Raw genomic sequence first — 22665 nt, 5'->3', positions numbered from 1 at the left:
TAGGGATTAAGTTAATGAGCTGCAAATATTAATCTGATGGGTGAACTTCGTTAAAGAATAAAACATAGACTGCCTTGATATGTAAATAACCAGCCATGTCATAAGATCAGCAGGCTTCAAATGTTTTTGACAATGACCCACTGGGAAAACATATTTTACGCAGTGACACAACATTCAAATGTGTCTATATGCAATTGAGACATAAGTTTTACAATATTTACCTTTACTACATAGGGTGCACTCTCATTTTCTCTGTGCAATTTGCTTTTTAAAAAAAAATCCTGGCTGGGCACAGTGGCTCATACCTAAAATCCCAGCACTTTAGGAGACTGAGGTAGGAGGATTGCTTGAAGCCAGCAGTTCAAGACCAGCTTGGGCAACAAAGTGAGAACCTGTGTAGCCCTACAAAACTAAAAGAAAAAAAAATAGCTGGGTGCACATCTATAGTCTTAGCCACTCAGGAGGCTGAGGCAGAAGGATCACTTGAGCCCAGGAGTTCAAGGCTGCAATGAGCTCTGATCTGTGTCACTACACTCCATCCTGGGAAACAGAGGGAGACTCTGTCTTAAAAAAAAAAAAAAAAAAAAAAAAAGTCCTCGTCACAACTACTAAACTGACTTCTTGGGTAGCAGCCCATAGTTTGAAAACCACTTGCTTAGACTGATGTTCTCAAACTTCTTTGTGCATATGAACCATCTGAGGATTTTATGACAGTGAAGATTCTGATTCAGGGTTCTGAGGTTTGCCTTCTGGCAAGCTCCCGGGTAATATCAGTGCTGCTGTTTGGGAACCATACCATGAGTAGCAAAGTCTTCCCTCACACAGGAGCATGTGTTCTGGACTTTAGATGGGAGCAGGAGAAAATTAGATTAATTTAGAACTCTGACAAGCATCAGAAATTCACATATGGCTATTATGTCTCAATTATTTAATCCCTATGTCTTTGATGTTTTAAAACATAGTTTCCCTGGGAAATGGCACATCCGAAACCTTACCTCTCCATTAACACGTTAGCAGGCATCAAGTTGATAGCTGCTAAAGGGGAAGAAGATGTCTGGAGGGAGATTCTGGGTAGGGAGACTGGGAAGGTGACTCCCTCCCCAGCATGGGCCCTGGCCTTGCCACAAGTTGCTAATAAAATATTAGGCTGGTTCCCCAGGTGGGAGGGCAGAAATGACGTCCATGCAGCACGTTGATCTAGGTAAGCTTCATTCACCTGTTCCCGCATGGTGTCGCTTTCACCAGCATCCCCAGGCGATTCAGGGACTCCTGATTCTCATCGATTCTGATGAGGTGACAACTTATGTGCTGAATCCCCACTTCTCCTCCAGCCTGTTTTCTGTGGCTTCTTATCCTCTTCTATCTCTAGCATCACAACCCTACTGGGGATGAGAGCTGGGTGGGAAAAATGATTAAATCAGAGGGAGAGTTGTATCTATAGTCATTTTTTGCTTTACAAATAGTTTTTGTGATGTATGCGGACAGAACAGTTTCCAAAGTCAAGTTTTGTCGGGTTTAAAAAAAAAATGTAACCCGTGGACGTTCTTGGCTGTGTTCCCCACCACCCCCTCCCAGTAACGTAATGTGCTGGATCTGCCCCAACCCATCTTGGACATGGCTATAGACCTTTTTACCCCAGGGCTCTGGAGATGATACACAGAATCTTACTAACTGCCATCATACCATGTAATTGCAGGACCACGTAATGTGAAAGGAACTCTTCTCCCATGTACCGACGGGGTCATTTATTTACAGTTCTGTAAAACTCTCAGCCAAAACCAGCAGATCATATACACAACTACTCATAGGTGGGTAATTTGCCTTCTGGAAAAGAAAAAGGTGCACAAATCAAATTAGGCTCAGATTATTCAGAAAGGAAATAACAGCTGGAAAACATTTCAGAAAGTGGTCCCTTCAAAAGAGCCTTCCAAGAATACCAGCCAAATACATTTTTCCTTCAGGGCTTATTCTATGTGGTTATTGACCACTGAGATCCAATACTACCAGCCAGATTGACACAGGCTTTGCATGCCAATATTCACGCAAGGTGGGATGACGGTCTTTGGGTTGCTGAGATTATGTGTGTCCCAAATAAATGAAGTTAGCCCCCAGGTATTTATTGGCTTTTCCAGCTACATAGGCACCTTTCTACCAAGGATAAAATCTGTGATCTGTGTAGAGAACATTTCTTGCTGAGTCTTTGTGGAGTAATCAGCAACTTCATTGCATCTAAGCCTTCCTCTGCTAATCCCATGATTACTGGACTCACAGTTTCACCTCGGTAGTTTATCTGTGGTCAGATGGTACTGGGGGCTGCTGCTATACTACCCTCACCCCACGCACACACATTTATCTTGCAAAGAGGTACACAGACATCCCTCCCTCGGCACTTCAGTTTCTTTCATGCCTTTTAATTGATTCCAGAAGTCCCCACGGAAGCCAAGAAATCTGAGTACTATTCTCAGGAGAAATTTGCTCTGGGGTCCCTCGGGGATAAAAGGATGGTGTGAGGGATCCTGGGTGCATGGAAGGGGCCTGAGGAAACTTGTTGCAATTGACAATCCTTCCAGTGTCTGCCTCAAGTCTGAAATTCTCACCACTCATTCCCCTGCTTAGGTACCATTCACTCAGGTTACAGCTTTCAGTTACAAGAGCAGGTTCATCCATTAACCAGCAGGTACATGGAGAAGTTAGTCACTTGACTCCATATTAAGGCCCAAACAAAGCAATTTTGAGGGAATATATGAAATATAATGAGGGGGAAGACAGAATTAATCTCAGAGCTAAACTTGGGCATAGCTAGATTCCAGGGAAGAGGGTGGAATTGTAAAACAAGCTGAAACAACCCAGGAGCTTTGTTCTCTCTAAAGCACCTTCTCCTGTAATACAGTGAATGGTCTCTCCACCACCACCATTGTGAATTTCAGGGTTTTTGAGTCACTTCCATTGCTAGCTGGGTAACCTTCACGTCATACTAGGGAACATGAAGACATGAATTCCACCTCATTTGGAACAGTTTGGATCAGGGCTGTGTCCAGGTAGGAGCTGCACCAGGGACTTCCCCATTTCCCACTCCTTTCTGACTTCAAAGACAGGGTCCTTGCTTTCTCTCAAATGGAATCTGGAGGTGTTATTTGTAGGCAGTTGTGCCAATCTGTCTCCTACCCTTAGTCACAAACTACTTAAGGACAAGAGTTAACTATCTTCATAGTTGCTGGAGACCTACAGCAGTACTTGGTGCATATTAAGTGCTCAGAAAATGTTAACAGAAAGCAAGCAGTTGCTAAAGATACAGCCACCAGTGGCCCTCAACTACTTCCATTCACTTAATTATTTAACAGATATGTATTGAATGCTCTCATATACTATGGTCAACAATTGTCCCTGTCTTAATGGGATTGTACATTTATTTATACATAGATTATAATCTAGTGAATGAAGTCACAGATCTGTACTGGTACATACCGAAGCCCCATCTCCTTTTTATTTCTTTTTCCTTACAGAAGTTTGCTGAGCAATCTTTATTTTACAATTTGCAACTGGATTCTTCATCCCTGATACCCCCTATTCTGGCTTTTACCCTTCTTAAGGAAAAGCAAGTGCCTGTGCATACTGGCCAATAAGAGACAGCCTCTAATAGGTCTCCTATTCCCTCCTCTACGCTCAGTATCTATGAGCGTAGATATGTGGGTTTCACAACCTGCAAGTCCTTCCCAGGAAGTGGAATTTTCCTATTGAACCAAAATTGTGTTTTAGACTCAAAGCTGAGGGCAAAATGCACTAGGCATCCCCATGTGGTTTTTTTTGGAGTTTTTTTTGTTTTTTTGTTTGTTTGTTTGTTTTTGAGACGGAGTCTTTCTCTGTCACTAGGCTGGAGTGCAGTGGCACGATCTTGGCTCACTGAAACCTCCGCCTCCAGGTTCAAGCGATTCCCCTGCCTTAGCCTCCTGAGTAGCTGGGAATACAGGCATGCGCCACCACGCCCGACTAAGTTTTTGTATTTTAGTAGAGACTGGGTTTCACCATTTTGTTCAGGATGGTATCAATCTCCTGACTTCATGATCCACCCACTTCGGCCTCCCAAAGTGCTAGGATTACAGGCGTGAGCCACTGTGCCCTGCTGGCATCCCCATGTTCTTAAGTGAGCATCATCAAATAGTTTGAGAGTTGCCACCTCCCCAGGTTGCTTAGTGAGCAGCTCCTGTTCAGAACTGTGCCTCTCCCACCTGACCCCAGCTGTGGGAGAAGAGGACCGGGTTGAGGGAGATGTAGACACCCTTACAGAAAATACAGTATCCTTGATGACAAGTTTGTCCCTACTTAGAGTGTGGCTAGGGGAGAGGTACCCATCCCTAAAGCCAAGTGAGGGGGGGTGCTCCAAAAGTTTACTCATAACAACTTGGGGTGCCTTAAGAATGTAAGAGGGCAGCGTGTTCTCTGGCTGGATGTGTGCCAGGTCTATGTTGTTTGCCCCTGAAGCAAGACCTGCCACAAGCATTCTTGGGAGGATGATCCAAGAGCCTCCTCTTCACTAGACCTCCCCATGACCATGGGGAAGGAGAAAGGGGTGCTTGGCATGTGTGCCCTGAAGAGAGGAGATATACTTATTCATAGAGATAACACTTGTTCCAATGAAGTCAGAGGCCTGGTGGGAGTAGCCTTTTTCACAGGGCTTCAAGGGATTGTGGATGATTGCCCTGGGAAGAAGGTGAGGCAACCCTCTACTCCCTGATGTGTGAAAATGAAGGAACACAGAGGGGAAAGGAGAGGCGGGGACCCAATGCCAGGGACCATTCCTTACTCTGATGTGTGCGCAGCCACCAAAGCTGGCCCTTTTCTTCCGGCCTCTTGCCATCCCTCTAAAAGCTTGAATTAGCAGAGGCAGGTAAGCAGGAGGTAGAGGAGTCTCAGAACCAGACCTTCACTTCCTTCCAAACAGCCAGGCCCACAGCCCCAGCCCCCCTGGGGTTGGGAGGAGGGAAGAGCCAAGCTTTAAATCAAGTTCAAGGCTCAGGTTCTAATAATGAACAGGGCTTGGTCTTAAATCTCAAAGGTGCCTAGAAAGTTAGAATTTGGGCAGGATTTCATGAAGGGAGCCACAGTCAAAAAGGAGAGGGTGAATTCATCAAAAGTTAAAAGCCAGTTTTGATGCCCAACTCATTTACACTGTTCAGTAAATCAGTTAGGGATGAGATGCATTTTTTTAAACTAGGACTTTCAAGTCCACATTATAGTGACTTGGGGTTTTACTTCAATTATTTTTATTTTTACATGGAAGTGTATCTTTTCTTATCTTTTAAGTTTGCATGGGTTCAATGCAAGTGCCCACAAAGCTGTGGATCTGAAATTTTAGACACGTTCTTTTGTCCTTTTGGGATATAGCATCCTATTGTCATTACCACCATCCATCAGAACTCTGAACTCCATTCTCAGAAGAAAAATGTCTCTGCTGTAAACATTCTGGTATTTCACAAATAATGAAATTCCTCAGGGAATGCATGTGAGGAAATCCAGACATAGGCAAAAGATTTCCTTCAAATGCCATGGGAGAGTGAAAAGTGAAAGATGTTCATAGCAAACCAAATGTTGGGGTCATTTGGTTTCAAAATGGGAGGGAGAAACACATGCATGTGTGGATTTGTTTGCAGATTCACAATTCTTTGACCTTGGGCCAATAATCAAATTACGCTGTTGGCATAGAGGATGTCCAAATATCTCCATAATTATTCTTGATTGAGATGACTCATTCAGGGCAGGTGGAGAGAGGTGTGGGAGGGAAAAATGGAAAATGGTTGTTTTAGCCAGTTTTATCTAATGCTGATTTGTAAGCTTGTGGAGATCTGTTCCTAACAGCATTAAAACACTCTATATGTATTTTATGATTTTGAAAATCTTTTAAGAGTAAGTATTTAAAAGATGTCTTTTACATGATCTCTCTAAAATAATCTCATGGGGTAAGGGATAGGGGTGGTAATATAGATAAAACAGTATTGCATGTGTGTTGATAATTGTAAAAGCTGGGCAGTGGGTGTTCAATATTGCTATGGTCTGAATATTTGTGTCTCTGAAAATTCACATGTTGAAATTCTAACTCCCAAGATGATGGTATTAGGAGGTGGGGGTCTTTGGGGTGGGCAGTAATTAGGTCATAATGATGGAACCCCTCATGAATGGAATTAGTGCCCTTATAAAAGAGATTCTAGAGAGCTGCTGCCTTGCCCTTTCATCATGTAAGGACACAGAAAGAAGGTGCCATCTATGAACTAGAAAGCAGACCCTCACCAGATGCTGAATCTGCTAGTACCTCGATCTTGGATTTCCCAGCCCACGTAAGTACAAGAAATGCATTTCTGTTGTTTATAAGCTACCCACTTTATAGTATTTTGTTGTAGCAGCCCCAACAGACTAAGACAATGATATTTCCTCCACTTCTGTATGAAAGTAGGAATAAAAATATCTTTAATAAGTCTTTCAAAATTGCATGAGTTAAAAACAAAAAACATCAATAAGTAAACAAAAAAGAAGAAATGGCAAAAAAACAAAATTGCGTGAATTTAGTAAGAAAAAATCACTTGCTTGTTATTGAATGAAAGTGCTATCTATTCTGAGGTAGAGGTCACAGTCCAGTGTCCACTTGGGTTGCGAACAACATTCCCTTGAGGGGAAGTTCTGAGCCATCTCGCTTACTACAACAATTTCCATTTTATAGAATGGGCTCTGTGCTGGAGAAACCAGAGCCAGACACTTTGGATGAAATGAAATCAATCCGCTGTCTCTGTTTTTCACTCTTCATTTTCCTTTCTTACTCATGGGCCCAGTATTGGTGGAGGAAGCTGAATTCTCCAACCTTCACTGCCATTTCTGGGCAAGGTCTTTCCTCTAGAAATCACTAGTGGGTTAATCGTCTATTAATATTTATGTGAGGATTTGGCACAGTTGTTTCCTGACTCTCCCCATGGCCACAGGCAAAAAGCACTAGGATTAGGTTTGGGCCCTAATGAAAAGAATTTTTCAAGCTCCAACAAGCTAAAAATTTTAATGTGGAATTCTCTTCAGGACCCCTTCTGTACTACCAGGCCCCATTAATATCAGCTTCTCCCCATTCTTTCTGGCCTTCAATAAAAGAGACATGGGTGAAATGGGACTACTTCCCCCACCTCATTGGCCAACTCAGTAAATCCCACTAAAATGAATTAGAGTGTTTGAGTTTCATCAACAAACATAGTATCTACTGTGGGATAAGGGTATCTCTGTTATTGTTGACTACCCAACAATTCTTCTTTCTGGTAAAAAATAATAATAATAAATCTATCTTTTCTTTGGGGAACCCATTTGATAGCGTTGGGATATCCCACTTCCAAGATTTGGACATGTGTATGACTCAGGCCTATCTACATGGTACCTTTGGTGCCCAGCAGTGCCTAGAACACAGTAGGTGAACAGTTATTAAGTAAATGAATGAATGTGAATTTCAGTTGTTAGAGAAGTCTTGGCTACAGTGATTGATTCATTAGTGAGTATATATCTCAGCAGTTCTCAAACTTTTTGATCTCAATCAACACTTTTTATACTTGTAAATACTATTAAAGACCCCAAAGAGCTACCTTTTATCACAGCAAGCCATCTTTTCCGCCACAAAGAGTGCTTTGCTTCAGGTTCTGTCTGAGAGCTCCAAGGCAAGGTGCTGTCTTTCAGAGAATCACAAGTAGTTTCAGAACGTGGCACTTGCAACCTCAGAAGTCTCCAAAGTGAGTTGCATGGAAGAATTTAAAGAATTAATAAGCAACTGGGTGCAGTGGCTCACACTTGTAATCCTAGCCCTTTGGGAGGCCTAGGAGGGTGGATTACCTAAGGTCAGGAGTTCGAGACCAGCCTGGCCAACACGGCGAAACCCTGTCTCTACTTAAATATATATATATATACACACACACACACACAAATTAGCCAGATGTGGTGGTGCACACCTGTAGTCCCAGCTACTCAGGAGGGTGAGGCAGAAGAATCACTTGAACCTGTGAGGCAGAGGTTGCAGTGAGCCAAGATTGTACCACACCACTGCACTCCAGGCTGGGTGACACAGTGAGACTCCATCTCGAAAAATAATAATAAGCAATTTAAAACTTCCTCGGCACCCCAAAGAGCCACCTGATTTATTGTAGTTGTTGAATCTAATTAGAAGTGAGAGAAAAAGAAGGTAAGTCTATCAGCAGAACTGGCCAAAAAACAAAAACAAAAAACTTCAGGCTACAATTTCTGAGATAGACCTGGAAAACCAGAAGTGGTGTAGGTGTGGCCTATGGCCCTTAAAATTGGACCTCTGAGGCAGAGACTGCTAATTGCCCCTAACTCTCTCCCTTAGTGTGTTTATTCCTGGTTTTCAGCTGGGTTCATGGCCATCCAAAATAAAGACTACATTTCCCAGCCTCCCTTGCAACTAGAGATGGTCATGTGACTAGGTATCAGTCACTGGATGTAAGCAAAAGTTATGTGTAACTTCCAGAACATTCCCTTAAAGGAAGTCCTTCCTCCTTTCTGCTGGCTGGAATTTGGATATGATGCTGAGAACTTAAGCAGCTGTTTTATACTAGGAAGTGGTTCATTCAGGATGACAGGGGGGAAAGAATATGGGGCCAGGGTCCCTGACAATCATGGAGCCAGTACCCCAGTCATTGACCCCTTTCTAAATGGTCTGGGGAGTCATGCCCTACGAACCATGAATTCTCATCAGATGGGTTTTATTTAGCCGTGTATATCGTGACTTACTTTCCAATCTGACGCTGGCATAACAAGGAAGAAAATTAAAATATTTTACCCCAAAATATATTTCCTTGCCCTACCTTGAAATTGCCCTGCAAAACCTCTTGTGGAAAAAATCCACATTCTATGGAGAATCCCCTCTCCCCTTTGTTTTTCTTCCTTCATTCCCAGATCCAGGAGATAATCAACTAAGAGCCAGGCACCTTTTTAAGTCCAATAAGAAACAATTTACAACCTGTTCTCTCTGAAGTCTGCTATCTGAGAGCTTCCTCTGCACAATAAAACCTGGTCTCCACAATCCTTTATCTTAACCTGAACATTCCTTTCTATCAGTACCACGTCTTTAGATAAACTCAATCGTCTGCCAGAAAATGTTTAAATTTACTTGTAGCCTGGAAGTCCCCACTTTCAGTTGTCCCACCTTTCTGAACAAAACCAATGTATTTCTTAAATGTATTTGATTGATGTCTCATGCCTCCCTAAAACGTATAAAACCAAGCTGCACCCTGACCACCTTGGACACATGTTCTCAGGATCTCCTGAGGGTTGTGTCACAGGCCATCATGGTCACTCATATTTGGCTCAGAATAAATCTCTTCAAATATTTTACAGAGTTTGACTCTTGTCATCAACAACTGCCTGCCTCTGGCCTTGTATGTAAGAGAAAAAGGAACTTGAGTCTCTTTTAACCACTAAAATTACTAGTATTTTGAGTTTTCTGTAACATTCAGTCAAACCTAATCCAACTGTTAAAACCCTCAACAAACAAATGCTCTGCAAGTGAAGGTTAACAAAGTCCTCACTCCAAAACTCAGCCTCATTTCTGGCATGGACTACAAACATTCTATAACCTGTTTCAACAAAAATAAGATAGTCATTCATCCTCTCGTTCTTTGCCACTTAAGAGACCCCAGGGTTGGTGAGATAAATTCTGAAAAGGGGAAGACTAGAGATATATTGGTTTTTTTGGTTTTGGCATTGAGTAGCTTGGAGTGGCTGTTTGCTCTCAGACTTGCTTTTTTTCTTGTCCAAAAACTCTAATCTTGGAAGAGGAGGCAGTGAAATGCTCACATTTACATGTTTGAATGCTTGCCCTTTGGCAATATGCTTTTCCTGGTGCTAGCATTTGTAAGAAGAGACTGATGCTTGTCAGCACCGCCAGGGGCCTCTGGAAGGAACTGCACACATGCCTGGTAAGAGAAGAAAGGTTAAAAAAAAAAAAAAAGGCCGGGTGCAGTGGCTCACGCCTGTAATCCCAGCACTTTGGGAGGCCGAGGCGGGGGGCGGATCACCTGAGGTAAGGAGTTTGAGACCAGCCTGGCCAACATGGTGAAGCTCCATCTCTACTAAAAATACAAAATTACCTGGGCATGGTGGTGAATGCCTGTAATCCCAGCTACCTTCGAGGCTGAGGCAGGAGAATAGCTTGAACCCGAGAGGTGGAGGTTGCAGTGAGCTGAGATCACACCACTGCACTCCAGCCTGGGCAACAAGAGTAAAACTTCGTCCCCCCAAAAAAATACATTAGCCCTTAGCCCTGCAGTTATCAAACGTGTGTGTGCCCATCAGAATCACCTGGGCCAGGTGTGGTGGCTCAATCCTGTAATCTCAGCACTTTGGGAGGCTGAGATGGGCAGATCACCTGATGTCAGGAGTTCAAGACTAGCCTGGCCAACATGGTGAAACCCTGTCTCTACTAAAAATACAAAAATTAGCCGGGCATGGTGGCCCATGCCTGTAATCCCATCTACTTGGGAGAACGAGGCAGGAGAATCACTTGAACCCAGGAGGTGGAGGTTGTAGTGAGCCAAAATTTCGCCACTGCACTCCAGCCTGGGCGGCAGAGTGAGACTCCATCTCAAAAAAAAAAAAAAAAAAAAAAGAATCACCTGGAGAGATTGTTAAAATAGATTGCTGGCTCCACCCCCAGCGTGTGAGATTCAGTAGATCTGGGGAGTAGAACTGGAACATTTGCCTCTCTAACAAGTTCTATGAACCATACATTGAGAACCTCTGTATTAGACTTGAAATATAAATAATATGTAGGAGCCTCCCTTCCATATTTATCTTCTCTTTGACCAGGGGGAAAGTGTAACCTGACAATAAAAACATGTGCCAATGTACTCATCCAGAAATAGAATTGAGGAAGAGAAAGGAGATGAAGAGAGAAAGAATGCTGCAGAATGCATCTCATTTTAAAAAGCAGTGACAGTGGGAGGAAAACAGTTCTTGCCAGGAGCACAACCAGTGGGGCACAGGCAGGCCTGGGGAAGGCAAGGCATGAAGTTGGAAGGGAAGGAGGAGTTTGGGGAAAGAAGCTAAGGTTTTGCTGTGCTGTTGTGAAAGAGGTGGGCGGAAAAGTGTAAAATCAATTTTTTTTTTTAATGGCATGGTTCAACAAATCTCCGTCCTAGTATTTGAGAACTGAGTTATTGTGAAACCATGTTTTGGCAGAAGCAAACACAAATCCTCTCTGTAAAGCGTACCACCTGAAAAATTAGCACATGCATCAAGGCTTTATAAGCATCAATCAACTTAAGTCAATCAAGCGACTAAGTAAAATATATTATTATAATCAGATCTTATGTGTGGGCAGATAGTCTTCATTCTATAGCTCTGTAATTTGCTGGTGGGATAAAGAGTTATTGGAGGATTCTCTCAAACTTTTCAAAAAATATGTCAGGGGAAAGAAAACAAATTTGAATCTTTCCAAATTTATATTAGGGTCTCACCAGTTCAGGCAGTATACACAGTACTGCTAAATATTTTCTTTTTTTAAACATAGAATTCCTGCCAGGATTATATTTTGTTCAGTTTTTATCACCCTCATATCTTGTGCTTTTTTTAAGATGAGGAATATTTGACAGATTTACTCAAAAATGTTGGTCACATTAAACTAATAATTTGAAATTTTTGTTTCTTTCCAAGGAGAAATCATGTGGACTTCTAACTTCATCTTACATCAAAAGGGGTTCCCATTTCCAGGTATATTTTGGACTAAATATTCACAAAAACCCATTCTTTTAATGAAGCTTAACATGATAATTAAAATTTTAAAAACATATTTTTAAATGCATTGTTGACTTGACGGGAAACTAACGGGATTATTTGGAGGTCAGAGATGCCTGTAATCCCAGCTGCTCGGGAGGCTGAGGCAGGAGAATCACTTGAACCTGTGAGGCAGAGGTTGCAGTGAGCTGAAATCATGCCACTGCACTCCAGCCTGGGCAACAGAGTGAGACTCAGTCAAAAAAAAAAAAAAAAGAAAGAAAGAAAGAAAAAAGAAAGAAAGAAAGAAAGAAAAAGAAAAGAAATAAATGACAAATCCAAAGAGGCCAGTAGGAACTTGAGTTCGTATTTACCACCAGATGTCTCCTGGTCCCTTGTTATTTGGAGCCTCCATTTAAATAGACATGTACATGTGTCTTTGTACATGTAAATGTACATGTGTCTTTGTACATGTAAATGTACATGTGTCTTTGTACATGTAAATGTACATGTGTCTTTGTACATGTAAATGTACATGTGTCTTTGTACATGTAAATGTACATGTGTCTATGTACATGTAAATGTACATGTGTCTATGTGCATGTAAATGTACATGTGTCTATGTGCATGTAAATGTACATGTGGACTGGAAAGAAAGTTTGGGACAAGACAGGGATGTTATGAGTTGAATTGTGTTTCCCAAAATTCATATGTTGAAATTCCAGCCCACAGTACATCAGAATATGACCTTTTTTGGAAATGGGGTTATTAAAGATGTAATGAGTTAATTTAAGTTGAGGTCATTTAGGGTGGACTCTAATGTATGTAATGTAATGACTAGTGTCCTTATGAAAAGGGGAAAATATGGACACAGAATTTAAAGATGAAGGTGGAGATTGGGGTGATGTCATCACACCAATGTATACTAGAGATCTCCTGCAAACCTCCAGAAGCCAGGGGAGAGCATGGGACATCCCTCAGAAGGAACCAACTCTGCCAACGCCTTGATTTTGGACTTCAAGCCTCCAGAACTGTGAGATGATAAGTTTCTGCTGTTTAAGCAACCTAATTTGTGGCACTTTGTTATCCCAACCCTAGGAACCAATATAAGGGAGGAAACTGGATTTAAGCCTTAATCCAAAGTCTGGATACTCGAAGTACAACATGCTCAATGGGTGAGTAGGGGTGAAAACATCCACAGAGGAGCCAGTGAATCCATAGGCATCACCAGCCTGACTTGAAACAACTTCTGTGACCTCAAATGGTCTGCAATGAAAATTTAGTTTCAAATAATCCCAGGCTGATAGTGTTCCCAGGCACCTGGCAGAAGCAAACACAAATCCCTCTGGATGCACATACTTTAAACTCAGGCCTCCAAGAAAAGTCTCACGGATACATTTCCAAGAAACATGAGCCCCTCGTCAAAAATAATTAAACACAGAAAATAAAAAAGGAGTAAGAGTTGATGGAAGCAATAAAGTGCTGAAATGAACTGCAAAGAATGCAAATATGGAATTATTGGATACACCATCAACAATAAGTATGTTTAATACAATTTAAGAAAAAAAGGCGTTGAAAAAATGCAAGGAACATGGAACTATCAAATTTGATCAGACAGATTTGGAAGAGAACCAAAAACACTTCTCTAAATGAAAACTATAGTTATTATTTTAAAATGAAGTGCATGGTTTAAACAGCAAGTAAGATACAGTAGAATTGGCGAACTGGAAAATGGATTTGAAGAAAAGTAAATTGAAGACCAGGAGGCAAAGATGAAAAATATGAAAGAAGAGACATATGGAACACTATGACAAGGATGAAAATAAAACTAATTGGAATTCTAGATGGAAGCATTAGAAAGTGACAGGGCATGGCTGGGCGTGGTGGCTCACACCTGAATCCCAGCACTTTGGGAGGCTGAGGCGGGAGGATCACTTGAACCCAGGAGTTTGAGACAAGCCTAGGCAACATAGAACACATCTCTAAAAAAAATTAGCCGGGTGTGGTACTGTACTCCCGTAGTACCAGCTACTTGGGAGGCCAAAGCAGGAGGATGGAGTCAGAGAGGTCAAGGCTGCAGTAAGCCATGATTGCACCACTGCATTCCAGCCTAGGCAACAGAGCGAAACCTTGTCTGAAAATGAAAAACAAAACAAATAGAAAAAGATAAAGTGACAGGGTAATAGAGAGAGAATGGCAGAGAATTTTCCTGAATTGTTAAAAGACAACATTACAGATTCAAAAAGCCAAACAAAATGCAATTAAATAGAAAGGAGACACACTCATATATACACCATAGTAAAATTGAAGAACACCAGGAGATCTAAAGACGCAAGTATAGGAAAGAATAGACAAAACTATCATGATTTGCCCAATATATAATACTCTATGTTTAAAAAACCAAGAGATCATAACAAAAAAGACGCATAAGAGATTGCAATAAAGTGACCAGAGACAAGATCAAATTACAAGCATCCATAGTGTTGCCATGTACCAGCCATAAGCAATGAGAAAATTATTTTTAGAAGATTCTATGCACCATAGCAACAAACAATATAAAGGATCCAGGAATAAACTTAACAAGAAAGGTATGTGACCTTTTTGTAGAAACTATAAACCTTTCCCAACAAACATTTAAAAACAAGCTAGACAAATGGCAATAAATACCATGTTCTTTGATAGATTCAATGTTGTAAAGTTTTCTATTTCCCCAAAATTGATATATATGTTCAAAACAACCCCAAACAACATTTCAACAGGATTTTCTTGGAACTTGACACTCTCATTCTAAAATTCCTAAAAGAGAGTAACAGCACAAATTAGTCATGGCAATTTTGAGAACAAAACAAAAAAGAAAGATTTGCTCTAACAAATATTAAAACATAAACAAATTATAAAGCCACCATAATTAAAAGGGTGTAATATTTTTATACCAGTAGTAATCAAATAGAAAAGTCGCAGATAGAATTAGGAATCAGGGGCCAGGCGTCGTGGCTCACGCCTGTAATCCCAGCACTTTGGGAGGCTGAGGCAGGAGGCTCACTTGAGGTCAGGAGTTGGAGACCAGCCTGGCCAACATGGTGAAACCCTGTCTGTACTGAAAATACAAACATTAGTTGGGCATTGTGGTGGGAGCCTGTAATCCTAGCTACTCAGGAGGCTGAGGCAGGAGGATCGCTTGAACCTGGGAGGCGGAGGTTGCAGTGAGCCAAGGCCACGCCACTACATGCGCTCCAGCCTGGGTGACAGAGCAAGACTCCATCTCAAAAAAAAAAAAAAAAAAAAGGGAATCAGAAATGGACCTATGTGTATATTAAAATTTGGTATGTAATAAAACTGGCACTTCAAATCATTGGCTAGATCATTAATAAAAGTCGTTCGAATATAGGCTTTCCATTTGGAAAAACTAAGTTTAGTCCTTACTTCACACCACTAACATGGGTTAAATCCAATTAGATTAAATATGAACATAAAAACTCAAAAGTATTAAAAGAAAATGTTATATAAGAGCCTATGTAGAATAATCTTGCTCTATGTGAAGGATTTTTAATCAACCCATAAAATATTAAAAGCCATGAAGAAAAAGATTTAAATTTGACTACCTCAAAATGTAATACTTTTATTTAATAAAAGAATTCATATATAACAATAAGGAAAAAACTATTTTATAGAAAGAAGGGCATAGTAGGCAAATCAGGACAGGACTGATGGGTAAACAGAAGAAGAGAAACTTAGACTCTAAGAATCAGAGAAATGTAATTTGTTAAATTGAGATAATTTCACCCAAAATTAATGCTGAAGTTTTAAAGTAATAATAATAAGAGTTGATAAAGGCAATGGGAAGAGTGGATGTTGGTGCTGGGTACATACACTCTGGAAGTACAATTTGACTCTATTCATACTTTTAATGCATATGCTCTACTACCTGGCAATTTCATGTCCTAGTATCTATCTTTAAGAATCTTATATGTGTGTACTATGAGGCATGCACAAAGATGTTCAATGCAGCATTGTTTATAATAGCAAAAAAAAAAAAAAAAACCCTGGAAACAAAGCAAATGTTCATTAATAGGAAATCAGTTGTATAAATTGTAATGTATTCATTCTATAAAATACTTTTTAAAATAATAAAGCTGATCTTTATGTTCTGACATGGAAAGAGCTCTAAATCATATTTTTAAATGGGGTCGCGGGGAGAGAAAGCAATTTGAAGATTTTGTATTATTTATGTAAAGATACTGATAATACAATAACATATATTTTCAAGATAGGAAAGCAAGTGCATAGAAAAAAATCTAGACAGATATCATTACTTCTGGGGAGACTAATTGGATAGTGTGGAGGAGGGGGGTGTTGGGGAAGTAGGGGAAATGACTTTATTCTTATCTGTAATTTTTTATTCATATAAGGAAAACGTGAAATTTGTTTTTAATTGCAAGCAAAATATGAAAACTGTTTTTCAGAAAAGCTTTTAGATTCATTCTTTTCTGCAACCATTCAATTTCCAGTAGACTCTATTCCAATCATGAGCTTCCTAGGTCCCTTACGAAGTGTCCAGTTTACCAAGATTCTACTTACATACATCTTTTCTCATCTTTATGTGCTATGTAAAGTTAAATAAATCTGCTCATTGGAAAGTGCTAAGAGTGGCAGTAAATCCAAAATTAATATAGGGCAGTGGTCTTTATTTATAGGTGTAATATTATTCTGTCTCTATTTGTCCACCTTCAACTCTACATTTCTGAAGGCCGTAAGCTTTGGAACCAGAGAGAACTCTTAATTTTGCAACTTCGGAGCGCAGATAAATTACCTAATGTCTGTAAGTTTCAGGTTCTGCATTTCTGAAAATCAGGAAGGCTCCTACTTCAAAGGCTTGGTATACTAGATAAGACACTAAAAGTGAAATTATTTAACATAGTGCCTGATCAGCAATGTTCGTTTCCCCTACTGTAGTTAGTGGGAGGCCTTGCAAAAGTCAAGCATGCCTCTTAGCTGTGTGAACTTGTGGAAAGTTAATTCACCTCTCTGAGTCTCAGTCTCCTCAACCGTGGAATAAGAATAATAACATTTTCTTGATACAGGTTCCTCTAAGTCACAAATATAAAAGACAGCAAGCTCAATATGCAGACCATATGTTCATATCAATCTTTGTTTCCCTTCCTTTCTCCGTCTTCCCCTCTAGCGTCTCCTGCAGTTCCAAGCCGACACGGCAGATGGTGTAGTTGAATCGCCCAGGGAGCCTCAGCACAGCGGCCTCAGTCACCTCTCCACGAGGCAGCTGCCCCAAGCTGCATTCACTGGGACAAACTTACCTTTCTTCTAGAATGTAAGTCAGATGCAGCAGTGGTCCTGCAGGCGGCAGCAATGGCAGTGTCACAACACAGACTGAGATTTGGCTTCAACACCGAACCGCTTGGGGGCTCTCATGGATGCAAAATGTGTCGTTTCCTTGTCGAAGGACAGTGAAGGCAGGTGTTTGCTGCTCTGCTGCAGGCTCTTGGGCATGCTAAAGAGGTACTTCCTTAGGGGCCAAGCTCTTATCAAATTAATATTCTGTCCGTAAGGGAGCTTTTGTTAATTACCTCGGTTTAATGAAGTTTTTCTTAGCTTTTGGAAACAGAAAGAATGTGTTGGCTCTCCAGTTTTTTTTTGTTTGAGTGAAAGAAAGTTTCTTTGAGTGAAAGAAACATTTCTGTTTGAGTGAAAGAAAGTTGGTGTTCTAGGTTGGGTACAAGACTGGAATAGGATATTCAGAGGCAGCTTCTTAAAGACAATCACCTTTCCCTAACAGCCATTAGAACTATATGGCTGTTAGGAAACCAGGGTTTCCTCCTCCAAGAAGCTGGGTTAGCACTGGACCAAGGACAAACAAGTGAAGGGCTTGGGTCAGGATACCTGTGTTGCAGCTGCAGAATGTCAAGCACAGGAGCAGTGACTACAGCTTGCCAGGGCAGAGCCCACAGAAGTAATATTCCAAAACAATACATTTCCATGTAATTCCAGCACAGCAGAATGGCTGGGGGCTGCAAGTTGCATTTGAACAGCACTTCTCAACCTTATCAGACCTAATGCCCCCCTTTTATAACAAATACTGTGTAACTCTCCCCTCTAGTATCCTACAATGAGATGCACAGATACTACAACTTGTCTATGCACATATTTAATCCCTCTAATGTCCTTGCAGTAATATAAAGAATAAATGAAAGCAAAGTCATGATAATGAATTAATATGTATTTCCATGTGTTAATATGCAGATGCAACTATGCTGGAAGGCATAAGTAGCCTGATGCTTATGTCTGTTCATAGCATCATCCTAAATATCATGGCCACAAATCCAAACTAAGTGTTGGTGACTCAGGTACCATGCGCTGCATTGAATGACTCAGTAAAATTCCAACCAAATGTAAGTATAATCTTTCTTTACTTTACATACAGTTATTATAGATAAATGCCATAAAAATAAGTTGCATTTATATGCAAAACATAGGTAGGTTCTAGGCTCCCTAATAGTTGTAATAGCCACCCTTCCTACACACACAGACACACACGCTTCCTAAAAACACCGTGGAAGCAAGTATGGCCACTCTTGAAAACCATTGGTATGGAGGGCCAGATAGGGCCGCAGGTCATGAAGAGGACCTGCAGCTGCCTTCCAGAACTCTTAGGTTCTCCAGGTGATTACCCAGACCTTTCCAACTGCCAAAATCAAGACCTTATTAGTGTAATTATGTAACTGATGCCAGATTTGATAACCATAGAGTAAAGACCTATCACTAGGGTGACTCTGCCCTAGATTCCTGTATGATGATGCAGCTATTGTCTCAGACCTGGGATGGAACAACACTGCAACACACCAAAACCAGCCTGGGAAATGCAGGCACAAAAGGACACCCGGTTCATTTCCTAAGCCACCGTGCACTATACTCCATCTGGACAGGCTCCGGAGGAAAGGCCTGGACGCAAGATCCTAGCAGACCCTCATGCCACAGGGCCATCCCAGCTCTGCTCCAGTCACTGGGATTATTTGGTGATCAGGGGTATCAATGGACCACTTGTTTAGGCTCTAGTTAATTGAATGTTCTGGTTACATGACAGTTAATTCACAGTCCTCTTTGATTTGATCCTTATAAAACTCTCCTAAATTCATGTGTTCACCCTTCACCAAAACAACAATGTTTACTTAGTTGGAAAGATTCCTTTTTCTTTCCTCTATTTTACAAATTCCTATGATAGTGCTATAATACTCTGATATTAATAGCAATGCATTTAGTAAACACACGGCTCTAGTTTCCTGGCTTAATGCATAGTACATACTAGAGAATGGAGCTTTTGTTTTATGTTTAAGCATACTGTAAGGTTTCAAGCTCTTTCTGAGCCATTATCACTAGAAAGAATGAAAGTGCCTACGTAGGCATCAAAGATTGTGTTTAATGTGGATTCTTTTTTTTTTTTTTTTTTTTTTTTTTTTGAGATGGAGTCTTGCTCTGTCGCCCAGGCTGGAGTGCAGTGGCGCGATCTCTGCTCACTGCAAGCTCCACCTCCTGGGTTCACACCATTCTCCTGCCTCAGCCTCCCGAGTAGCTGGTACTACAGGCACCCACCACCACACTCAGCTAATTTAGTAGAGACGGGGTTTCACCGTGTTAGCCAGGGTGGTCTCAATCTCCTGACCTCGTGATCTGCCCGCCTCAGCCTCCCAGAGTGCTGGGATTACAGGCATGAGCCACCATGCCCGGCCTGTTTAATGTGGATTCTAATCTCAGGAAATCTCCTGAAAGAGTAATTGATTTTTTGGTTTCAGTCATTATGAATTTTTCTACTAAGTGTGTTGTGTGCTGTTTTAGTTGAGGGGCTTCAGAGAAGCAGATGCAAAGATGGAATTCAATGCATTCTGTTAGGGAAAAGGACTGAGGAAAAATGAAGAAGGAGCCAGGAGAGTTGAGAGCTGTCCGGCCATGCAGGTGTAACCCCAAGTACTTGTTAGTGTAATTAATTATGTAGCCAATCCAATATTGACTAAATCTATAAAAGTGAGAGCACTGAAAATGAATCCTGTGTCTATGAGCACTAAATTGAATACATTGAAGAGACTTGGTAAAAAAAAAAACAAGTAGTCACTGGCCGGGTGCAGTGGCTCAGGCCTGTAATCCCAGCACTTTGGGAGGCTGAGGTGGGTGGATCACTTGAGGTCAGGAGTTCAAGACCAGCCTGGCCAACATGGCAAAACCCCATCTCTACTAAAAATACAAAAATTAACCGGGAGTGGTGGCACACGCCGGTAGCCCCAGCTACTTGGGAGGCTGAGGCAGGACAATCACTTGAACCAGGGAGACGGAGATTACAGTGAGCCAAGATTGCACTACTGCACTCCAGCCTGGGGCACACAGCGAGAATCTGCCTCAAAAAAAAAAAAAAAAGTAGTCACTAAAACATATTTTTAAAATAAAATCAGAGATGGCCAAGATTACTGTAAAAGTTTGGGGGACAGTACTTAAAATTTAGTATAATTGTACACTTTTATTCTGTTGCAGTGCCTCTTCAGTTTAAAGAAACCAAAACTAGAAATCATTGTCAATGGATTAAAGATGTGATTTGTGCAAAATAGACGATGAAAAGCTCTGATCAGTAGATCCTATCAAAGAAAAAAGATGATAGGCTTATATTTTAAGATTGGTTGAATATACACTTCTATGCTTTACGCTAAATGAAAATGTTTGCTTTTTTAAAAGCCTGTGTTTGATGGACTTTCTCAATTAACCAACCAACTACTCCTACATAAGGGGCTTCTTTTTTATGTTTTAAACACAGTACAACAGCATTTACCACTAATGTTTACATGTGTGACAATAATAGAAAAAACAAGAGGTTCCTGGGATGAAAGGAGTATGTAAAGGTCAGTTCAGGGTTTGAGTTAGGTCTTTTCATTCAGTAATTTATTCAGAAGAGTTTTAGAACCTTGCCAAAATCATAGATGACCTGCTTTGATTTCACATTTATGTTTGGCAAGACTAGATACAAACACACACACACACACACACACACACACACACACACACATTTATTATGTGGCAGAAATTTCTGGACCCCAAGTGATAGAGGTCAGGCAAAGGGGTTTTCTACTGTCCCCTATATTCTCTACCAAAGACCTGCTAGGGAATATTCAGCTATCGCCTACATTACATTTCAACTGTCTGCTGAGGAAGAATTAGTTTTAAATTTTGATTCATCCGGGCCCACATCCAACCCCAGGCTATTTCTTTTGGCTAATTCATGCATGCAGAGGGAACACAAGGAGTTTGCCTGAAACTCTTCACTAAACTTTATGGGTACACCATAGTGACTTTTCCACAAAGGGGAGATCGTCTGGCCCTTTTTAAAATCCCTCCTGGAACTTAAATTATCAACTATTGTAATATCTGATCATAATTCTCTTTCTTCATTTGATACAGAATAATGCAAACATGAAATCAGCAAGCAAGCATAATTTCTGGACATGATAGAGTCCCACCGAGACTTGGCAAACAGGCCGTCCATTTTCCCCTTGTTGCATAGTGTCACAATGCCTTTTCTACAGATGTGGCCCCCTGAGCTGTGAACTCCTTGAAGACAAGGACTAGAACAGTGCCTGGCACAGTCCATGTTGTATATAGGTGGATCAATTGAATGAATGCACTGCTTTTGTCCAAAATATACTCATCACCGTGCAGAATAGACTCGAAATATAACACATTATCCTATACTTAATTAAACCCATGGCTTATTCACAGTTGATGGCACCTCGTGCCACGTAGCAAGGCTGGAGAATGTCCAGCCAAGAATGATGCTCTAAGCAACTAAAAGAGAGATGCCAAGACTTCAAAGGATAGGATATTCCCACTTAAAAAGAGAAAGCCCAGACCAAGGAGAGGCTAAGTATAAAAGGAATGTTATCCCTATAGAAGACATGGTCTAGAAAGCTCATGAAGGGCATTGCTTGTAGGCAGACAGTGGTTCTCAGACTTTACAAAATATCAGAATCACCTGCAGCCTTGTTTCAACACAGTCTTGGGCCCTTCTCCAGAAATTCCAGTTGCACAGGCCAGGGTAGATGCCTGGAAAGCTGCATTTTTTCTTTTTAAACAAATTCCCAGGTGTTGCTGATGCTGCCATGGAAACATTATTTGAGAACAGTATCGTAAGAGATGGTAAAGGCTGGAAACCTAGTTTCTTCTAAGGTTTTAAATTAATTTTAAAAATGATGTAAGTGAATTCTTTTAAAAATTTGTATCACAAATGTTCTCAAGCATGCACAAAAGTAAAAAGACTCATAAAAAACCCACACAGCACGCATCACTCCACTTCAAAAAAACCAATTTACCAGTCTTGTTTTATATATCTCCCATCACCTTTTTTTTCTAAAATAATTTAAAACATATCCCAGACGTATCAATTAATCTGTAAAGATTTCAGCATTTATTTCTTTTCTTTTCTTTTTTTTTTTTTTTAAGAGACGAAGTTTCGCTCTTTGTTGCCCAGGCTGGAGTACAATGGCGCAATCTCGGCTTACTGCAACCTCTGCCTCCCGGGTTCAAGCTATTCTCCTGCCTCAGCCTCCCAAGTAGCTAGGATTACAGGCACCCGCCACCACACCCAGCTAATTTTTGTATTTTTAGTACAGACTGCATTTCACCATGTTGGTCAGGCTGGTTGAGAACTCCTGACCTAGGTGATCTACCCGCCTCGGCCTCACAAAGTGCTGGGATTACAGGCGTGAGCCACCGCGCCTGGCCTTCAGCATTTATTTCTAACAGATACGCACTCTTTTTAAATGTATTTACCTATTGAGGGAAGCTAGGATGTTTGCAATAATTGTTTATAAGACTGTAAGAGCCAAGGAAGACCGGGCTGCGTGGATCCCAGATTCTGACTGACCCAATGTT

At 41.0% G+C, this 22665-nt stretch overlaps 1 long non-coding RNA gene across 1 annotated transcript; it reads left to right on the top strand.

The window, feature by feature from the left end:
- The first annotated feature begins 1167 nt into the window (after nt 1-1167).
- On the top strand, nt 1168-22226 carry LOC129051608 (uncharacterized). The gene is made up of 5 exons (XR_008515971.2): nt 1168-6329; nt 11686-11742; nt 16928-17259; nt 18001-18149; nt 21196-22226. It is a non-coding gene; the product is annotated as an uncharacterized LOC129051608 (long non-coding RNA).
- The last annotated feature ends 439 nt before the right edge of the window (nt 22227-22665 follow it).

Source organism: Pongo abelii, chromosome 17, assembly GCF_028885655.2.
Source record: "Pongo abelii isolate AG06213 chromosome 17, NHGRI_mPonAbe1-v2.0_pri, whole genome shotgun sequence".
Taxonomy (NCBI): Eukaryota; Metazoa; Chordata; class Mammalia; order Primates; family Hominidae; genus Pongo; species Pongo abelii.
The sequence above is the reverse complement of the archived record's forward strand: the minus strand, read 5'-3'. Positions and strand labels throughout refer to the sequence as shown.